The 19298-nt window shown below is 38.1% G+C and overlaps 1 long non-coding RNA gene across 2 annotated transcripts in view; it reads left to right on the top strand.

Annotated features, from left to right (window-relative positions):
• The first annotated feature begins 2895 nt into the window (after positions 1–2895).
• LOC131738120 (uncharacterized) overlaps positions 2896–19298 on the top strand; it is a 100204-nt gene continuing 83801 nt past the window's right edge. For both annotated transcript variants that reach the window (XR_009329642.1, XR_009329643.1), the window contains exons 1-3: positions 2896–2966; positions 3630–3681; positions 15846–15922. This is a non-coding gene — a long non-coding RNA (uncharacterized LOC131738120). The remainder of the gene's footprint in view (positions 2967–3629; positions 3682–15845; positions 15923–19298) is intronic.

Raw genomic sequence — 19298 nt, 5'->3', positions numbered from 1 at the left:
CTCAATTAGATTGTTCCATTTCCAATAATATTATTTGAACCTTTTCAAGTGTGTTTTAGATTATTCATTTTAAATCTACTGTCTGGTTCCCTTTTGGAAATTAAAAAACGTGATGTAAGTATAGTATACAGTAACACATTTATTAAGTGCTGTTTTGTTTCTGAACAGCCACGATTATTAAATACAGACACTGTATCCTGAATTAATTAGCAAGTGTAACCTAATTATGGCAAAGTCTCTATGCCCCATGGGCCCTGCACACAGCCTGCACACTTTAGCTGGTCAGCACCCAAGCCAGTTTACAGTCAGTCTCATAATTATTAGACTTTTAAGTAGGAAGGAGGTTTGTGTTATCATTGCAGTGGCCAATGCTTTGCATTTGTACCATCATTTCGATGAATCCTACATAAAAAAAGATGAAATGTAATTGAAATTATATAGGAATTTAGAAAGCTAAAAAAATGCCTGTGTAATTTCTTTCAAGTGAGCAGTTGTTTACCCTTTTTAAAGTGGACTACCTAAGCCTTGAACCGTCTGTTTATTTAACTGCTGTTGGGAACAAAGAGTCCCTGAGGTCTGAACATTACCGAACAAGTGTTGATCCAAGACTGGATTTAAAACAGCCTAATGAGAAACTCTTCTGAAATTAGCAATTTACAAGATTGTTCCCCGATAATTAGAATCATACACCTCTGAGTAGCAGTGGGTTTGAGAAATGACTGGGGTTAATCTAAATGTATACTGACCTGCCTTCTTATTTTTTTTCTTGTGTTTTTTCCCCCATGCAAAATAATTAGCATAGTGCAACAATCAGGTAAAATCTGACTTACAAGATATTCCCGAGATCATCACAAACAGTGTTCAGGATTTTATTTTGAATGATAGACGTACTGGCTGAAAAAATGGCCTCTCTATTACTTGTCACAATTGTTATAATTGCTTGGCACAATACATTTCCAGGCTCATGACCGGAATTATGTTTTCCTATGGTGATTTATTGCAAATGTTAACATTCTAGGAACACCAAGGACATGTTGATCAATACAGCCATTGAGGGGCGAGCCAGTTGCATGAGAAACCATTATCATGCTTATTGTGAAGTCACTGAGACCCTTCAGCTTTCCTAGTTGAATAGTTGCTGACTAGTTGTAAATAACTCTCAAACACCTAACACAAGTTTCACATACATTTGCATACATTGCAAACCAAGGGATTTTCAAATTTGACTTGCATTCTACCATTTTTTTGCCAGTCATTGTACTTAGACCCTCAGAACAGTCTGTTCAGGTCCAGCAGGAAATGAGAGCCCTCTGATTGACTCGTGGGAGGGCAATGAGTTATTCCCACTGTGCTTGCACAGCAGTTTCCCAGAGACTAAAATCAAATGCTGTGGCAAATTGGATCATCGTACAAGTTTCAACTGGCCCTTTGTGTACAACCAGTAAATTAGGAGCTGATATTTCTGAGATCTGTTAATTAGCAGCAATGGGCAAGACCTAGCCCCATAGTTAGCTTGTGTAAATATATTTGTACCAGTTTACATGCAGAGTTTGTAACACTTTTATTTTTGAATATATATACACAGTTAGACTTCCGAAAAAAAAAAAAAAAGCTTCATGGGTGGGACTTCTGCTCATTAGGAGGGCAATTGCATCTACATATTTTTCCAGCTCCTTAACCATTGGAGACCATTATGTGTTAAATTGTAAGAGACACGTCGACTGGTTTTACTGAAGTTTTTTGGAAGCACAAAGAAGTGAAGAACAAAACATGTTTTGTCAGTCTCTCTGGATCATGTCTGGGTTAATTATATTTTAAATTGAGGAGGTTCTCCAAGCAAGCTGCAGGAAAATGACACTTTGTGCCATTAACTGCCTGAAAGGTGTGAAAAAATAGGCAGAGACCAGTTAGCGGATACCTGCGATGCACATGCTTGGACCTGTACTCTCTGATAAAACTGATTACATCTTGTGTTGTGTATTAGGTAACCTTCCTATATCTGTTGAGGATACTCAGCAGGAAAATAAGTTGTTGATTACTCTTGGAGTGTCAGGTTTTTCAATGACTTGTAAGAACTAAGGCTTGTGAAGGCTAGTTTAGGGTCCTATGTTTTTAAAATAAAACAGACACCTGATTTCTAAGAGGCAGAGTTGTAGAACAACAGACCAAGCTACAGACTTCCATCCCAATGTTCTTAGAGGAGATAATCAGTAATGTTTTCCTTCCAGAATAGTTTATAAATCTCAGTGCAGCCCTGGCTGCCTAAGGTGGCCCGTCACCATAGTGTTTCTGTTTTTTTCTATATGTTTCTTTGTTGTCAAAGCCCTGTACGTAACAGTGAACAGTGATAGTTTTTTGATGCTAAACATGGTTATACAATAAGCATGGAAAGGAAGGCAGCAACAGGTCCTGAATCATTTTATTAGGCTCTCCCACCAATACAGTACTAACATGTTGGTTTAAACAGGGCTTATCTGAATGAGAGCACTGGACTTACTTCAAGGCAGAAGATGACTCCTCACTGGCCAACCTTTCTCATCTGCCTTAACTGACCACCTGACCTAATAAGACATTCTATAAGAATTTTCACACAGCATATTATCCGTTTTAAACAACTCGATGTATGCACATTGTATTGTATTGTATGTCACCAATTGAATGTCACTATTGTATTGTATGTCACCAACCAACCATATTAATATATATATATATACTACCAGTATATAATACGTTTACTCAAGAAATATAAAATCTAAGCCATCCAGTCCAAATCATTCCTTATCTTAACATCTCTCAAAACAAGAATAACTGTTGTGTATTTTACTTTTATTTGTAAGTTATATCAAAAGAAGAAAAAATCCCTATGGGAGCTAAACATGTGAGGGCCTACTTCACTAAGGGTTACATTTTGGTTGGCCATTTGCCCCCCTTCCAAAAGGAAAACAAAGCACAGCATCTGGAAGCTGGTAAGTTGTAAACTTTAATTAAGCTTCTTTGTCTCTGTGGACCAACTGAAGAGCGATTTATTTCAGAGGACATATTTGACTTTGCAAATCACAAAACATTTCTGCAACAGATATAAGAACATAAGAAAGTTTACAAACGAGAGGAGGCCATTCGACCCATCTTGCTCGTTTGGTTGTTAGTAGCTTATTGATCCCAGAATCTCATCAAGCAGCTTCTTGAAGGATCCCAGGGTGTCAGCTTCAACAACATTACAGGGGAGATTGGTTCCAGACCCTCACAATTCTCTGTCAGGGTCTGGAACCATGTAAAATAGAACCCGAAGACTTGTGTGTAAAACACTTTTTAAACTTTGACACTGTGGTGTATAGGATTGAATAATGCAGGCAGATCATATGCAAAAACAATAACGACATAAATGGTTTGGTTAGACAATAATAGTAGCTATGTATTTGCCATATCGCAATACTGAGCCATAAATAGATGCAGTTTAGAAAAAAATGTTTACAGTTTGGATGTTTATATTTGCAAAAAGCAGTTTTGGCTTTAGAAAACACATTTCCTCTCTTTTTAAACCCTGCTAGACCTGGCAGCATTCCAGAAGCCACGCAGTAAGAGGTTATAAATGAGGTCTTTTGACTTCTTTCTCTATGTTTTTGTTACAGGTAGCTACAGGAAACATCTGCAGAGCTGATATTTTCAATAAATGCTTATAAGGTAATTAACTTTTCTTAATGTAACCTAAATATATATAATGTGTGTGTGTGCGTGTGTGAATTAAAAAAAACAAAAAAAACATTTTGTAGGGTTAACATTGGTCTGATGTCAGTCACCGTTTAGAATAATTAAAATTCTATCACAGAAAAAAAACTGTTCCCTACATCATGAGAGCTAATGAATGTACCTGTGCACCAATTTATTTTAGTGTAGTTTTTCCAGTGTGGATAAACGCAAACATCCAGACACATGCTTTTGACTGAAATGCACAAGACTGGTCAAGTCCCTCCAAGCAACACCTAATCAGTTGCTCAGCACTGTGATAATACACAGATAGGTAATTGCCTGTTGTTAGGAGTCCCCTGCTGTTTTTGAGTGAGGTGGAGAGAGTGGTCAGCACACCCTCTCACGCAGAGAAAAAAAAGACTTCCTCTGCATTAACTCTGTCTATTCTGCTCCACTATCTGGTGACCAGAAACGCTGTTGCAGACACTGTTTCTCCTCAGCATTATCAAACACTCTTACACCTAGCCAGCAATTCTTCCATCCTCGTTTAACAACAGCACAGAAGTCCGGAAGACGAACATCTGATTTGTCACATTCGAAACGTTAATGTTTAATCTGAAAGGAAGAGCACATTGTTATGTGTTCATCCATCTGCATAAACACCACCTGGCCCCTTACAGGCAGCTCCTTAAGTATCCTGCCAAACATTTCAGTAAAGAATTATGCTTCACTGTATTTTCACTAAGACAGATCATTTTTAAGGGAAAGAAAATAAATGCTTTAGAGAGGCGATTGAGAGAAAGCTTTAATTCCATGCCATGGATAATGAATTAAGGAAATAAATGGTCATTTGCACACTAATTTATTTCAGCTTGGAATAGATAAAAAATAAAATAACTACGCACAATCTTTAGAACACTGAATATGTCAGTTTTTCCATGGTTTTCTTTTACCTATCCTTATTTTCTTTAGCCATACTGTAGAATCTTAATAAGACAGTCTCTGGAGAATTTGCAACTTGTCAAGAATTCTATTTTTAGGGGGGAATTCAATAATAATTAAAAAAAAATACAGCACATACGGCACAATATATCCCATACATAAAAATAATAGTGGGGTGATGTATATGTTTTAAATTTATAATAATATATTAACACAAGAGTGTATCAGTAACATTATTTAACAAAATGAACCTGTTGAAAGTGTACACAGTTTAGATACATAAAGTGTAAGCTGGTTAGCAACAGAAGACTAATAATTGGCCCTCAGATGGCAGGTGCTTACTTAGTAATGAGAATAATAGCATTTTTAAATAAATTAGAATGACTGCATATTCATAAGTTAACCTTACTCTAAAGTAATTTTCTTTTCATTCAAGTTAATACATTGCTTCTTCCATTTCTTCTGTTGTAAAAAAGTAAATACAGTTATTTTTTTATTGGGCTATCATGTTCTAAAATAATGTATCTGTGGCATCAAAAGCATGCAAAAATTGCTTTGCAATGGAACACTTTTTTTTTTTTTTTAAATGGATTCAGTCGTATCTTGCCTTTGATTGTAAATGCATTAAAGTTCCATCTTACTGTTTTGTTGTTATATATAAGCATACTTTATTAAATGACCCCCTACTTAGACGCCAGTATTCTAGAGAGCCTTTCAGTGAAGCTTTTAAAGGGAGAAGTGCGGGTAACTTACCCAGCCCAGAAAAACACAAATGCTATCTATACAGAACAAAGGGCCAATTAGAAATCATTTGGAAAAGAAGCTTTCTATTGCTTTCACTGGAAAGGCTTTTGTCTTTTGTTGACCTTTTTGAAAGCAGCAGTTTTGCAGCAACCTGGAGAGAAACAGGCTTTCTTGTCTTTAATCTAAGGGCTGAAGTAAGAGCACATAGTAACTATCTGTGGTACCACTTTAATCAACTTAATGCAGTTTGCAAAGCTGTAAGCTTTGGGATAGTACAAAGAGGCACACAGATGTAAACCTGAGAGTGGATGCTTTCACAGGGCTATGGATGCAAAAACTGCTGCCTGAGATGAGAGAGTTGGTGCAAGAGCAGTCAATGACACAGCAAAGTGGAGTGTGGAAATGACCCTCTTGTGCTGTGTCGGTAGGGGTATGCCGGTGAAAGCCAGCTGGTCCCTCTCTTTGGCATCATCTTCTTTTCAAGGTACTTGTGAAATGAAGTGCACAGTGATGGACCTTTGTTTAGTTCAAAGGTTTGTACCTCTTTATTCCAAAGCCCCATTGTGAATTCACAGGGCTTAAAATATGTATCACTGTCCCTTTTATTTCAGCCATCTGAGGAGAATCAAAGGAGAAAGTTTCTCCAAAAGTCAGTTTGAAATTTGAAGGTATCGTTGTCCATATGGTATCACACAATAACGCCTTCTCGCTGGCAGTGTTCTTGGAGCAAAGCAGATGTATATGGTGTGATGTATATGATGTGTATGGATTTCTATAGAGTAAAGCTGGTAACTTCCTACATTCTTGTTCAGTTTTATATTGAAATGTGTGTCTTGGCTGACTGTTTACAGCTGTAGATTCCATGTGCAATACGTTTGGCTGTCCAGTTGGTTCACATTGTATAAAGGTAATTTTATTGGGTGGGTTTATGTTACGTGAATACTCACCTGCCTCCAGGTAATTAGTATTATGGTGCATATTTATGTATTATATGGTTAGCTTATGTAACCCACACCCAGTCTTTTAAAAATAAAGTCGATATCCACCCATTCTGACTTCAGTGATTCTGTATGCTGCTCTTAGTCATGGGGGGGGGGGCAATAGGAAACATACTGCTTAACCCCTTAATCTCTGACATTCGTTCTGAGCCTAGCAGTAATAAAAGAAAGCCTCCTGTACCAAAATTGTAACAGATTATAATGGCAGTTTGCAGTGGTTTCAGTGGTTTTCAAGGAAACAGCATGCAACATCAGAAACAGACTAGAAGCTTTTATTGTATCGGTGCTATTGCACATGGCCTTGAGCTGCTATAGTTCAATAACACTAGATACAAGTCTGTCACATTGGAACACTTCAGGTTGATTCCAGTGGTTTTAGGGTTAAAAGGTTTAGCATTGATAGCCCCAACCAAAATACTTTTTTTTATGCTGTCTTATTACGATGTAGTTTCACTCTGAAATGTCACTTATTGTATTGCCTTGTGTTGTGGCAAGGATGGTGCTGAACTGTGACCCCAGTGTAATTGGTATCTAGCGCTACTGTAGAAGAGTGTCCACTCTTTAGTAGTGTTTTGTTTACAGGGCTCTTGCTGGGAATTGACCTGGGTACGTCTGTGATCTAATACATGTTGGGGAGGACGGGATGAGATCCCAGGGACCCTTGTCCCTCCATGGTGTGCACGTTAATGAGGACTCCACTGGGTCACCATGCCTTCTGCTCTCATGCTCCACCTACCGTAACTTGAACTCTTTTGAATTGTGAAAAACCCATTCATATACGTTGACCTGGAGTAGATGCATGCTGGGTAACAACTGTGTCCCATTGTCACATGCCAGTGTGTTGACCGTTTTTCTAAACTGTTGAGTGGTTATGGAGTATATTTTGATTAATTTGTAACACTGTACTGTATTGGTTTCTGCTGCTCATATCCACTCCTGTGACATTGTTGTAATTGAGTTGTAAATCTCAAAAGATTGTTTACTGAAGTGAGGTGGGGAAGCATGTTGGTGTTGCGCTCTGCTCTGAAGCACACTGAAGTCTGTGTTGATATCCACCCCACGACTGACCTGGAGCTCTGACCAATTCTGACCCTGAGTGGGGTGAAAATCAGCTTGTTTCTTACAGCTATGTCTTTTGTAATACTTAGTTAAATGAGTATAGTTGAACAGTATAAATAGTTTTAATGTGAGATCATCTTTTCAGACTATATATTATATGGAGTTTAAGGGTGGCTGTATTTTGGCCTGTTTAAATAATTAAAATAGCACTGGCTATTCTCTCATGGTTCTTCTCACTTTCTTCATATTGTTAAACCAAGATCTCTCCAGAGCTGCTTTCACACACTTGAACTCAAGATCAACTGCCACAATCAGGGTGGTTTTCAGTTCATCAACCAATTAATCTTCAGTGTCACTAACTGTCTGAAGGAGGGCCACCAGTGATGGTTAATGCTCAAGAAACTATACATTGACCAAACCCCCCTATAGAGTCTGATTATCTTTGTTTCTTCTGATCATTTCTGACATGTTGTCCTACTAAGATTTTTAGGTGACAAATGTTAGTGGAATTGTTTTTGTTTTTTTTTGGAATTTTTCATAAACATTACTAAACCGTCGAATAATGCACCCTGGTTCCATTCAAAGCATTGTAACTAATGCAAACTGTTAATCTGTAAGAAACTTGGAGGCTTTGAGGATTGATGTTCTTGGCAAGCTTTGTCAAACGTGGTTAATGGATTTAGTTCTGTTAAAAATACATACGCTGCTTTGTTTCTAAAAAAGTACAATTTTAATGGCAGAAAGTTTTTGGTAAAAAGACCAACTCAAAAAAGGCAAACATTAATCCAAACCCTTACTGTGTTTTCCAAAACAACAGCAATTTTATTCAATGAATTATTAAAGGTTGCACTGTTTCTACTATTGACCCAAATACAGACGTATTACTGGAGGAACCCTGTGCACACAATCCATTCATTTTGTAAGGGAATAAGGTGGGTTTATTTCAGTGATTAATATACTGTATGTTGCTGTGGCAGGGCAGAAGCCCTGCTGCTGTAAATAGTGTGTGTGTGGCAATGTGAGTTTGACAGGGATGGGGTTAAATCTGCCCCTACCAGCAATCATAGGTTTGGCCATTCCCCAATTAGGGAATTGGTGCTAAAAGGAGCCAGACATCCTTAGTTTGTTGGAGGGGGTGAGGGGTGAGGGGTGAGTGTTTGTGCTTGTGCTTGTGCTACAATTTCTGTATTGTTTTGTAGCTGTAGTAAAGGCTAATGCCCAGCCTGCAAGTGATTTAGTCTTTTGTTTGAACATTGTATTTTGGCCCTCATGCCAGTAATGTTCCTGGTTTTATGTTTGTTTTGTTAATAAACAGACGCCCCAGCGCTTGAACTGCAGCTTCCTGTCTCTGGGTCTCTTTCCTGCCGGTAACAGCCTGGGCCGTGACGCTACCCTGTCACATGTGGTGGCAGGGTGGGATAGCGCCCCCTAGAGACTCAGAGCAAAACTGCAAACAAATTAAAATCAATAAATACAAAATTGCAGCACAAACACTCACCCCCAAACTCCTCCAACAAACAAAGGATTTATGGCTCCTTTTATACACGTGGCTACTCCCCAATTAACACCAATTACCTAATTGGGGAATGACCACACCTGTGATTGCTGGCAGGGACAGATTTAACCCCATCTTGATATTATAGGCACATCTCTCTGTGGAGATCAATACATTTAGTACTAAAATCATATTGCTCTAGTATCTCATTAGTAGAGGCTGTGCACTATTCATTTTCTCTAGTGCCAAGATAGTACTTGGACTATTGAAAACCCATTGCATATACTGTCAGCTGTATGGTGTATTCTGAGCATTTCTGATGAAGTTGAATTTGATCTTTAGCCAGAGCGAAATTAACAGAACAAATGTGGATAAATGTTTTTTTTTATTTTTTTTCTGATGAGGTGTTCATTTCTATATACCCGTGTCTAGTATGCCATCCCATAGTACAGTGGTTCTATGGCTCCTTGGTTGCTAAGCCAAATGCATTTACACAGTTTGCTTGAAATTTACCTTACCGGTGTCAACATTTTCCATGCACCCATGAGAAATTCCATGATGATAGGCAAACTCATAGTATTTCGCTAAACACTACCCCAGATCTTGTCGTTTTCGAGTGGTCTTTGAATAGAATACGGTGAAAACTGCTTATTAGAATCACAAGTTTAAATTTAGTAATAGCGAATTATTTTATTATTTTCTCCCAATTTAGCATATCCAATTATTTGTAGGCTCAGCTCACTGCTACCACCCCCACGCTGACTCGGGAGCGGCGAAGACGAACACACACTGTCCTCCGAAACGTGTGCCGCCAACTGACCGCTTTTTTCACACTGCAGACTCACCGTGCAGCCACCTCCGAGCTACAGCGTTGGAGGACAACACAGCTCTGGGCACCTTACAGGCAAGCCCGCAGGCACCTGGCCAGACTACAGGGGTCGCTGGTGCGCGGTGAGCCGAGGACACTCTCCCGCTCCCGGGCGGCGCTCGGCCAATTGTGCGCTGCCCGCTGGGAGCTCCCGTCTATGGTTGGCAATAGAATAGCCTGGACTCGAACCGGCGGCATGAGCTGCATATTGTAATCAAAAATTGCATTCCCAATACACAACCCTATTGAATCAACTGCTTTGTGTGATCAAAATTTACCAACATGATCACATCAAAGGGCTTTCATTGTACTAAGTAATCCTTTCAAAAACCAGCAGTCTTCCAGGGCACAGCTCATTTCCGTTTGCCTGTCAACAGTTGCTAAGATTAAATGAACATAGCCAAAAACCTTACTCTTTTGTCTTCTGTAATGCTGTTCACTCACTCTTTTTATCTGAAGTACATTTTTACATTAGGGAGGTGCCAGTTTATAGGTCAATGTATAATTATTATTGCATCATGACGTTTTTCTTTCCAAAGCCTCTATTATTCCTTCACAATGCACGGATATCTGGGTAATAGTAGTAATGTAATGCACTCAGAAGGACAAGGCAGGAGCATCTGGGGAATATGTAATTGCCAGAATTGTTATGTAGTCACTTATTAAACTAATCCAATTATTGTTTTGAAGACAGGATTATTTTCTGCTTTCCTTTTGCTCCGAGTTGGGGCAACATTTGAACAAGTATAATGACAGAAACAGAAAAGGTAAATTGATATTATTAATTGTGTTTGCTTAAAGAAAAGAAAAAAAGTAACAGTTAAAAAGCATTTAATCTCTAAAAAGCTGATTAAGTAGTTTAGCAATTTTCTCCCTAGCCTAGTCTCAGTATGAACCATTTTAATCTAGAATCCTGACAATGAAGGCATGAGCTTTTCTTTAGCCCCCCCCCTCTCTCTCTCTCTCTCTCTCTCTCTCTCTCTCTCTCTCTCTCTCTCTCTCTCTCTCTCTCTCTCTCTCTCTCTCTCTCTCTCTCTCCCTCTCTCTCCCTGTGACTTCTGCCACTGGATTCATAAGCATATTACAGAGAGGAAATTAGTGATATCCTAAGAGAACTCTAATTCCTTTGTAAGATGAGCACCATCATTAATTTTATCGTGTATAGAGACTTAAAGAACAGAGATGGTAAGTTGCCCCCCTCCTTTGTGTTCAAATAAAGATTGAGTTTAAAGTAAATCACTTTTTTATGTTTCATTGCTGGCACAAGCAAAATTGGCATTAGGCTAAATTGTTTGTCTTGTTCTTCAAGCAGATCTCTTTATTGTATGACACAGCGGAGTAGTCCGGTGTACAGCCTATCTTTAGAAAGAGTATTTGATTAAGGCAATTAAGACATGATAGATATTATCTTTGTGCTGAGGTGAATGTGATGGTCATTTAAGCACAGTTGATAGTGGAAGGTACAATTGCAGGAAAAGAAAACCCTCAAATTATTTCTAGCATTAGCTTCTATGTAATGAGATACTATTCAATAGTATTGTAAAAATGTTTGCTTTTAACAAAGAAATCATAATATTAGGTTGTTTACTTATTGGTCTTTGTATGATAGAAGAAACTAGTTAGGGACCTAAGTGAAGCTGCAGTTTAATTGTTATCCAGTACATTTTATATGTAACACATAATTATTTGTAACTATCAAAAAAACTTAACAGATATCTCAAGGCTGATTGTGGGCAAGGGAGGTGGGGCAGCATATCAGTGTTGCACAGGCTTCAGTGAACAATGTTTCCCTGTGGGCTGCAGAGCACAGTGCAACACTAATATGCTTCCCATCTTCCCATCCCCCCCCCCCCCCCCCCCCCCCCCCCCACACACAATCAGCCTTGAGGAGTTTTTTGAAAGAATAGTTAGTAAGCATGGAAAATAGTGTTCTCAGCAGAAATAGACAGCGCACACACTACAGGATATTAAAAAGGTAGGACATTAATAATCCAAAGGTGGAGAATGTAACCTGTATCCATTTGAGATGTTAGACATGCATATGCAAGGAGTGCAGCCTCAGGTGTACCTGCTGACCTTTACCTGGGGCCACACTCACACACACACACACACACACACACACACACACAGACATACAGACACGCACACAAACACGCATACAGACACACACACACACACGCATACAGACACACACACACACAGATACACGCACACACACACAGACATACAGACATGCGCACACACACACAGACACTCACACACACACATACACACAGATACAGACATACAGACATGCACAGACACAGACATACAGACACACACAGACGCACACACAGACACGCGCACACACACACACACACACACACACACACACTGCCTGCTGTACCAAGAGGGTTGTGTGCTAGGTGTACATTCCTATCCTAGGGGCAGACCAACCTCTTCTCAGATGCAGTGAGCAGGTTGACTCTAATTCAGTGGGTTAATGTTTCCAGTGCATTTCTGTACTAGGGCATTGTAAAATATTCACTGGAACATTATGTAAGGGGAGGCCTCCAGTGTACTGTTTTCAACAAAATACATTACGCTTTATAACTCTGTAGTGTACAAACTTTGGTGATATGTTAACCAGCTAAATAGTAATCATAATAATTTACACTGAGGAAGGCTTTAGCTAAAAAGAAAATTCTACTTGTGTAGTTTCCAATATTTTGACCTCGGAATTTATGTTCAGTTTATGAATGAACTACAGTACTCAACATAAGAAGCAATGGATAATTTAATTCTGCTGAAAAAAGGCATTAGCTGTAATGTAACTGTAACTAAACTGTAACTAAATATGCTATAAACACAGCAGTGTGGAGTAGTGGGGCAGCAGTGTGGAGTAGTGGTTAGGGCTCTGGACTCTTGACCGGAGGGGCGTGGGTTCAACCCCAGGTGGGGGACGCTGCTGCTGTACCCTTGAGCAAGGTACTTTCTAGATTGCTCCAGTAAAAACCCAACTGTATAAATTGGGTAATTGTCTGTAAAAATAATGTGATATCTTGTAACAATTGTAAGTTGCCCTGGATAAGGGCGTCTGCTAAGAAATAAATAATAAAGTCTCATTTTTGTACTATATATATATATATATATATATATATAATCATACAATTTTTGTACAAGCTCACTATACATAGGCATACAGCAGTACTGCTCTCTCTATTCAAAACAAAATCTTGAAGTTTATTCATGAAAAGAGAACAAAAACTCACTCAGTTTTTAAATCTAAAACATTAGTGCGCTGCCATGTAGCAATTCTGGCGGGGTACACGTCGAGAATTAAATATTACAATTTTAGTTCCAAATGATCAATATAAAAGCTACTTCTCTGTGCTGTTACCCATATGCATGAGAAGATAATAGGGAAGAAAACACCCTGATTAGCCTTTAGAGTAGCCCACTACACCGTGTAGTGCTCAATGCTTTAGGACTGATTATAACCTATTGAGGCAGAAAACTTGATCGAATTCAAACTCTTTGAATTCCTTGTTCACTCAATAGTGTGTCAAAAAGAGCATTCAGTGGTTCATGTAACAAAATCGCCGCCTGTCCAAATTGTGCTTATTTCTTCTTTGCATATGGTGTGCAAGAAAATTTTCAGTACTCTTTCTGTGGTCACATAATGCTTTGATATGGGTAACATTGCCATAACAGGCTGCAATAGAGAACTGATATTTTCTTCTATTCAGTGTACATAAAAAAAACCCAGCTTAGTCCTTTTTGTCTTTTGGAGTCTTTGAACCCTTTCAAGCTTTTTTTTGAGACTTTTTGTGCTTTTGACTGTGGTGTGCATTCACTGTAAAAGCACTCAGTGCCGCAATAAGACCACAAGCAAAACTGTGAGTGTCTTAGATAGAGACCACACAACTCTTGTGAAGGCATTTGCATATTTTAGCAACCCTGTTCATTTTAAAATATAAAAGCAGCAAGGCCGCTTACTTTGCCCAGTCATCGGCCTAATCATTTGGTAGCACCCTATACTTAAAAATCATGAAGCAAAAGATAATATGCAGTAGTTTTTTCTTCAATTGCTCTGTTGTTCACAATGCTGGTGAAAAAAAAAATGCTTACTTTGCATCTCAAGATCTCAAGGGTAATATATTAATTCAGAAGGCCGTAGAAAAAAAACAAAAAGCAGACACCCTGAAGGAGACATCCCAGGTCTCAAAGAGAGCAAGGCCAAAGCCAAACTGCTCAGCTCATTTTCCAGTTCAGTAGCTGTAGTAATCCATTCCAGCCAGCTGCTAACAAGATTGGGTCTGAAGTTTACCTCCACAATAAGATAATCAGATTACCAGCCACAAAGATCAAATAATGACCCAGCTTTAGAGCAAGTTCAGTTGGCCCTTGATGGCACTGTGTGGTCCTTAAGATTTATTAAAAAAAAATTAAGTGACAGAACTAGGGAAAATTATTAGAAATTTGAGTTTTGAAGTAACATGTTAATTTGATTTTGCGTAATTTTTTCTTTTCACCTGGGGAGGCGATTGCATGATGCTCCAACCGTACAATCGTTCTTGAGCTTGGCTTTTAAAGCATACAGTATTTCATTGATTATTTTAATTTGATTTAACGTGAAAATGGCTTAAAATGTTGACTGCGTTTAGATTTGAATCCAGCTTGATTTTCTGTTTCAGTTTCTTTATCTCACAGTATCTACACCAGGGCTTTAAAATATCTAGTGCCATTTAAGGTACTTTTTTTTTCAAGTAAGATAATATTTGGAAGTTTTTGTTTTGGTGGCTTTATGATAGCTTTTTTTTTTTTTTTTTCAGAAGTAACAGGATTATTCCAAGAGGCATACAAATGTGATTGTCTCACAGCAGATGGTGCACACTGCTTCACCTTTGAGAAAAGTTAATTAAGCCAAGCATATTGTACCCATAGAGAGGAAAATGTAGATGAATATTGAGCAATCAAACTCGGTGTCTCCTTTTCAATGGGGCAGAGAAACCCACTGAAGGAGAATTATGTACAGAATCAAATTAATTCACGTCCAACTCTAGTCTCTTCCCACGTTTTAACAGGGGTGCACAACAGGCCCTTCAGAAGTTTAGCCCTCAATCAATGGGCCACACTGCTGTGTCCACTAAATTAAATGAATCAGTGCAGAAAAATCTCTTGTGAGATATTAAAAGGGGGAAAGACTGTTTAATTCAAATCCCTTCGTAAGGCCTTTCTTGAGGCCCAGTTTACAAAGTACAGTACAAAATTGCAACAAACTCCTTTCCCCTGCCCGTTGTAAAGTTCAAATCTGTAAGTTTGTTTGAAAGAAAATAAATAACTAATAACCTTGCCCCCCCCCCACAGACCTTCTTTGAAGATGTTTAGGAACTTTAATTGCCAAAGAAGGCTGAAGTGTAAAAGTGCATAGGCTCCTAACTGGGTTTATTGTTCAATTAAAAATTAATTAAGTGCACAGCATTTTTTTTGTATTTTGGATTAAGATCAGGGTTAAGTCAGAATAACAAAATAGTGTTCAAAGTGCACACCATGCAGAAAAGGGCCTGCTGTGTGCAATATAAGAGCAGGGTTTAATCTCATTGTACACTCCTTCTTCAATGTTCCAAAGGTAGATGTTACATATGATTAAACTGCCACCACAACTGGGCTCTTGTAATGGTGCTTCCGTTCCAGTTGAGCGTTGCTAATGGTATGTTTTTTTTTAAAAATGACTCATTTTTAAATGCCACTTAATTCTCAATTTCATTGAGTTAATAACCAAGCATACCCATGAGGTGTATATCGCTTGTCCCAGAAATGTATGAATATCTGCACTTGTTCCTGAAATAAACTACACCCATAGATTTTGTGTGTGTGTGTGTGTGTGTACTGTATGTATAAATATCTTCTTTTTTTTTAATTGTCCCTTAATTAATACTAATTACTGTTGTTCTATTACAGTACAAAATATTTCAGTACTAAACATCACCTGCAAGGCTTGCAGCTCCATTAAACCTGCTATTCATGAACAGTAAATTAACTATAGCTATTTCCATTTATTTATCTCCAGGTTGCGAGGGTTAGCAAGAAGAGGATGAGGGCAAGTCGGGAAAGGATATTATTTATAAGGAAAAAAAACTCAACCGTGTAAGTAGAAACTTAATTTGTTAACCCAAATGTCCTTGTATTACAGTAATTCCCTATGCCGTGCAAGGCTTTGACAGCTAGTTGCACAATTACATTAATTACAGTACTAAATGAAAATAATCTGTCTTACTTTGAAAGCTTTTACCATATATAAACCCAGCTATACTTTTCATATATATATATATATATATATATATATATATATATATATATATATATATATATATTACATTTAATAATGCATATGCATTTATGCTAAAAAGTGGCAGCCTAATGCATGACCTTCCAGTTTACTATACTATAGTACAGTCCTTTCTCCTCCATAGCTGCTCCTCGGCTTGTGTTTGTGTTTTGTGTCTGGGGATTAACAAAACCACTTGTGTCTTCATTAAGTACTGCTTGTCCACTGAAGGGATGTGGTGGTCTTTTCTCCCGGACTGCTGTCTGCAGTTCGCTTGTGTGTTTGCAGTAAAGATACAATTCTGTAACCAGTGTCTCTTCTGGCTGAGACAGTTCAATTCATGTTATTGATTCTACTACTTTTGACAGCCGTTATCAGTAATAAAAGTGAATCCTGCTTATCATATGGTCACTGGGGATCTCACACGCCCCTGGGAACCTTTCTTAAGTTAATTGTTTTTTTTTCGCTGTATTTGTCCCTTGAGTTCAATGTATTGTTCCCTATACAATTTAGTTCCATTTGTTGTTTTGTTTAGAACATCCTTCTCCGGTTCCCTGACAGATCATTAAAAAAAGACAAAGACTTTGTTTACTGCAAAGAGTTATTTAGAATTTTACCAGCTTCAAAAAGAGCTTTCAAGGAAATGTTTTAAACGTGAAAAATGTGTGTTTGAAAATGTAAATACATTTTATTTTTAAATACCATTAAATGACTTTGAATCTAGTCATCAAGATGAAAGCAAATGGGGTTACTATGTTATTTAAAGCTTTGTACCTTTCTTTTATAACCAGTATTCTTGGTCAGTGCATCTTGTGTTGTCTCAGATGTTTATGTTATTACATGATAATCTGCATTAATTCTCAATGCAAACATTTATGTGAAGTATTATATGACAAGTGGAATCCCTCAGCTTTCCACATTCATTGGGATCCAAACCCCTGTTATCCTTCAATACCACGACATGGTACACTTTGGATAAGCACACGACACAAAGGGTCCAAAGAGACAGCAGCCTGTCAGACTGTAGTCAAACTTGGAGCTGAAGCAAAAGAAAAGAGCAAAACATTTCATCATATAATGGCTATAGCTATAGGGATCATATGGTAAACTTGCTAGTCTTTGACTCTGTCGCATATTTGAATGTACTCTGAACATGTTTCACTTTTCCTTGGATTTCAGTTTTTTTCCTATTTTTTTTCTGTTCTTTCAGATTCACACCTGGTTGTTTTGTGAGCCATAGTGTTTCCCACTGTGAGTGCAGAAGCATCATGCTTCAGAAATGTCCACATGAAGGGCAATATATATATATATATATATATATATATATATATATATATATATATACACACCACCTTTCTGTGTCTAATACAAGCTCAGGTGAAACAAAGGTAACAGAAAAAAAACCCAACTACATTTTGGGGAAGAAAAAATAAAAAAATAGAAACAGCAAATTAATCTCCATGTCTGTTCAAGGAAATGATAAGGAATAAACTGTTTCCCAGAGTTACAGATAGATAAATCACGATGGTAAATATAAATAAAAGCATGCCCAGTTCATACTGGTTTATCTTGTGAACTGTAGTCTTCACTGGCAGTGTGGCCATTCTGTGTCCTGCAACATTAACACACCTTGCTCCTTGGCTCCAGTGACTTCATATGAAGGGTGACAGCTTGTCTGCTCTGCTGTGGCTGGTCAGGGCTTGTGTTCCTGATGTGGCCCTACCTTCACTTGGGTGCTTTATCACCTGGTGCACACAGCAGCACCATGTGTCTGCTGGCATCAGGTCAGCCTGCCCGCTGGTCCTCGCTCCAGTTTCTTTTCCTCCGTTTTCAAATCAAAACACAGAAATTAATAGACTTTATGTTCTAGTTAGAAGGGTTATTCCTAGGTATACTTGGTTTAGCTTTGTCTGAGGGTCTGTAATAGGGGATTAGTTTAATTTGATGCTCAACCCACCAAGATAGTGTACTTCCTCTCCACCCTCTTTGGAGCCTGTTGTTTGAACCCTTGGCATTTGCATGTGTCTTTTCAAGACGTCCAAGAAGGACCGCAGACAAGGGGACATGAAAACAATACATGAAGCCAACCTCCTATACAGACATGTACGATACTAGGAGAAAAAACTGTTATACTTACCAGTAGCAAGAGAAACGGAACTGCAAGCACAGGGCCTATTCAGGTGATGCGGTAATATTGGAGAAAACCTGCTGGGAGCTGCAAGGGATACATTGCACAAAGATGCAAAGTCCTAGCCACAAGACAGTTGTTTATAACTTTTCATTACTTCATGTGATCATTGTATTAAAACAGATTTAGACAAAAAAGGGCAGATATCTAAAGGGCAGATTACAGGGTTGAGACAGTAAAGAGCAATATGTGTAAGCAGGGATGTCTGAAGAGTTCTCATAGCTGTCCAACGGTCAGACCGCCACAGAGTATAATCTCATTAAAACAAAGAAGTGTTAAGGGAAAAAGCCTGTCTGGGGTTAGGTACCTTGCTGCTTCATCAGCAGTAAATTGACAGTACGATTTATACAGATCCATAATTGTATTTCTTTGATCCACTGTAGAGTTAGTTAGTGATGGAGAAAAAAAAAGTCTTCAGGCTTTTCTGGTAGTTTTAATGAGGATTCTTTTTTTTTAAAGACCATAAAATGCCACAAAATTAAATTCTGCCAATTGTATCCATTTCAAATTGAGAACCACCCTGGGTGCAGGAAATCATCAAGATCATCCAAACCAGTTAGAGCTGAAGGGTATGCCGACATGATTTTTTTTATTTTTCTCCTTAGTGGCCAGCAGTATATTAAAATTCTGATAATAATGGCTTCCTGTCACATGCTTATTGCAGTCACTCCCCAACTTTTAATTAAAACAACTGAAACTTGTCTTTTTTATCAACCCTTGCGCTGCACGGCCTGCATGACAAGTTTAGCTTGCTTAGTTAAACAAATGTCACATTTGGTTCATCCATAAACAAAATGTCTTCACGTTTACTTTTTCACATTCTTGTAATTCACCTTTATAATCTCTGTTGTATTTTGAAGTAATGTTGTTTTTAATATTATTTTCACAGCTGCTTCTATGCAATCAGATTGCTGAAGCACATTTATATCAAGAATTAGTGTTATTAATGGAACTTAATTCTGCATTCCGAAAAAGTAATAAATCCACTTTCAGTATTTATGACCCAC

Source organism: Acipenser ruthenus, chromosome 10 (assembly GCF_902713425.1).
Source record: "Acipenser ruthenus chromosome 10, fAciRut3.2 maternal haplotype, whole genome shotgun sequence".
Taxonomy (NCBI): Eukaryota; Metazoa; Chordata; class Actinopteri; order Acipenseriformes; family Acipenseridae; genus Acipenser; species Acipenser ruthenus.
Note: the sequence above shows the minus strand (reverse complement) of the source record. Positions and strands in the feature narration are given on the sequence as shown.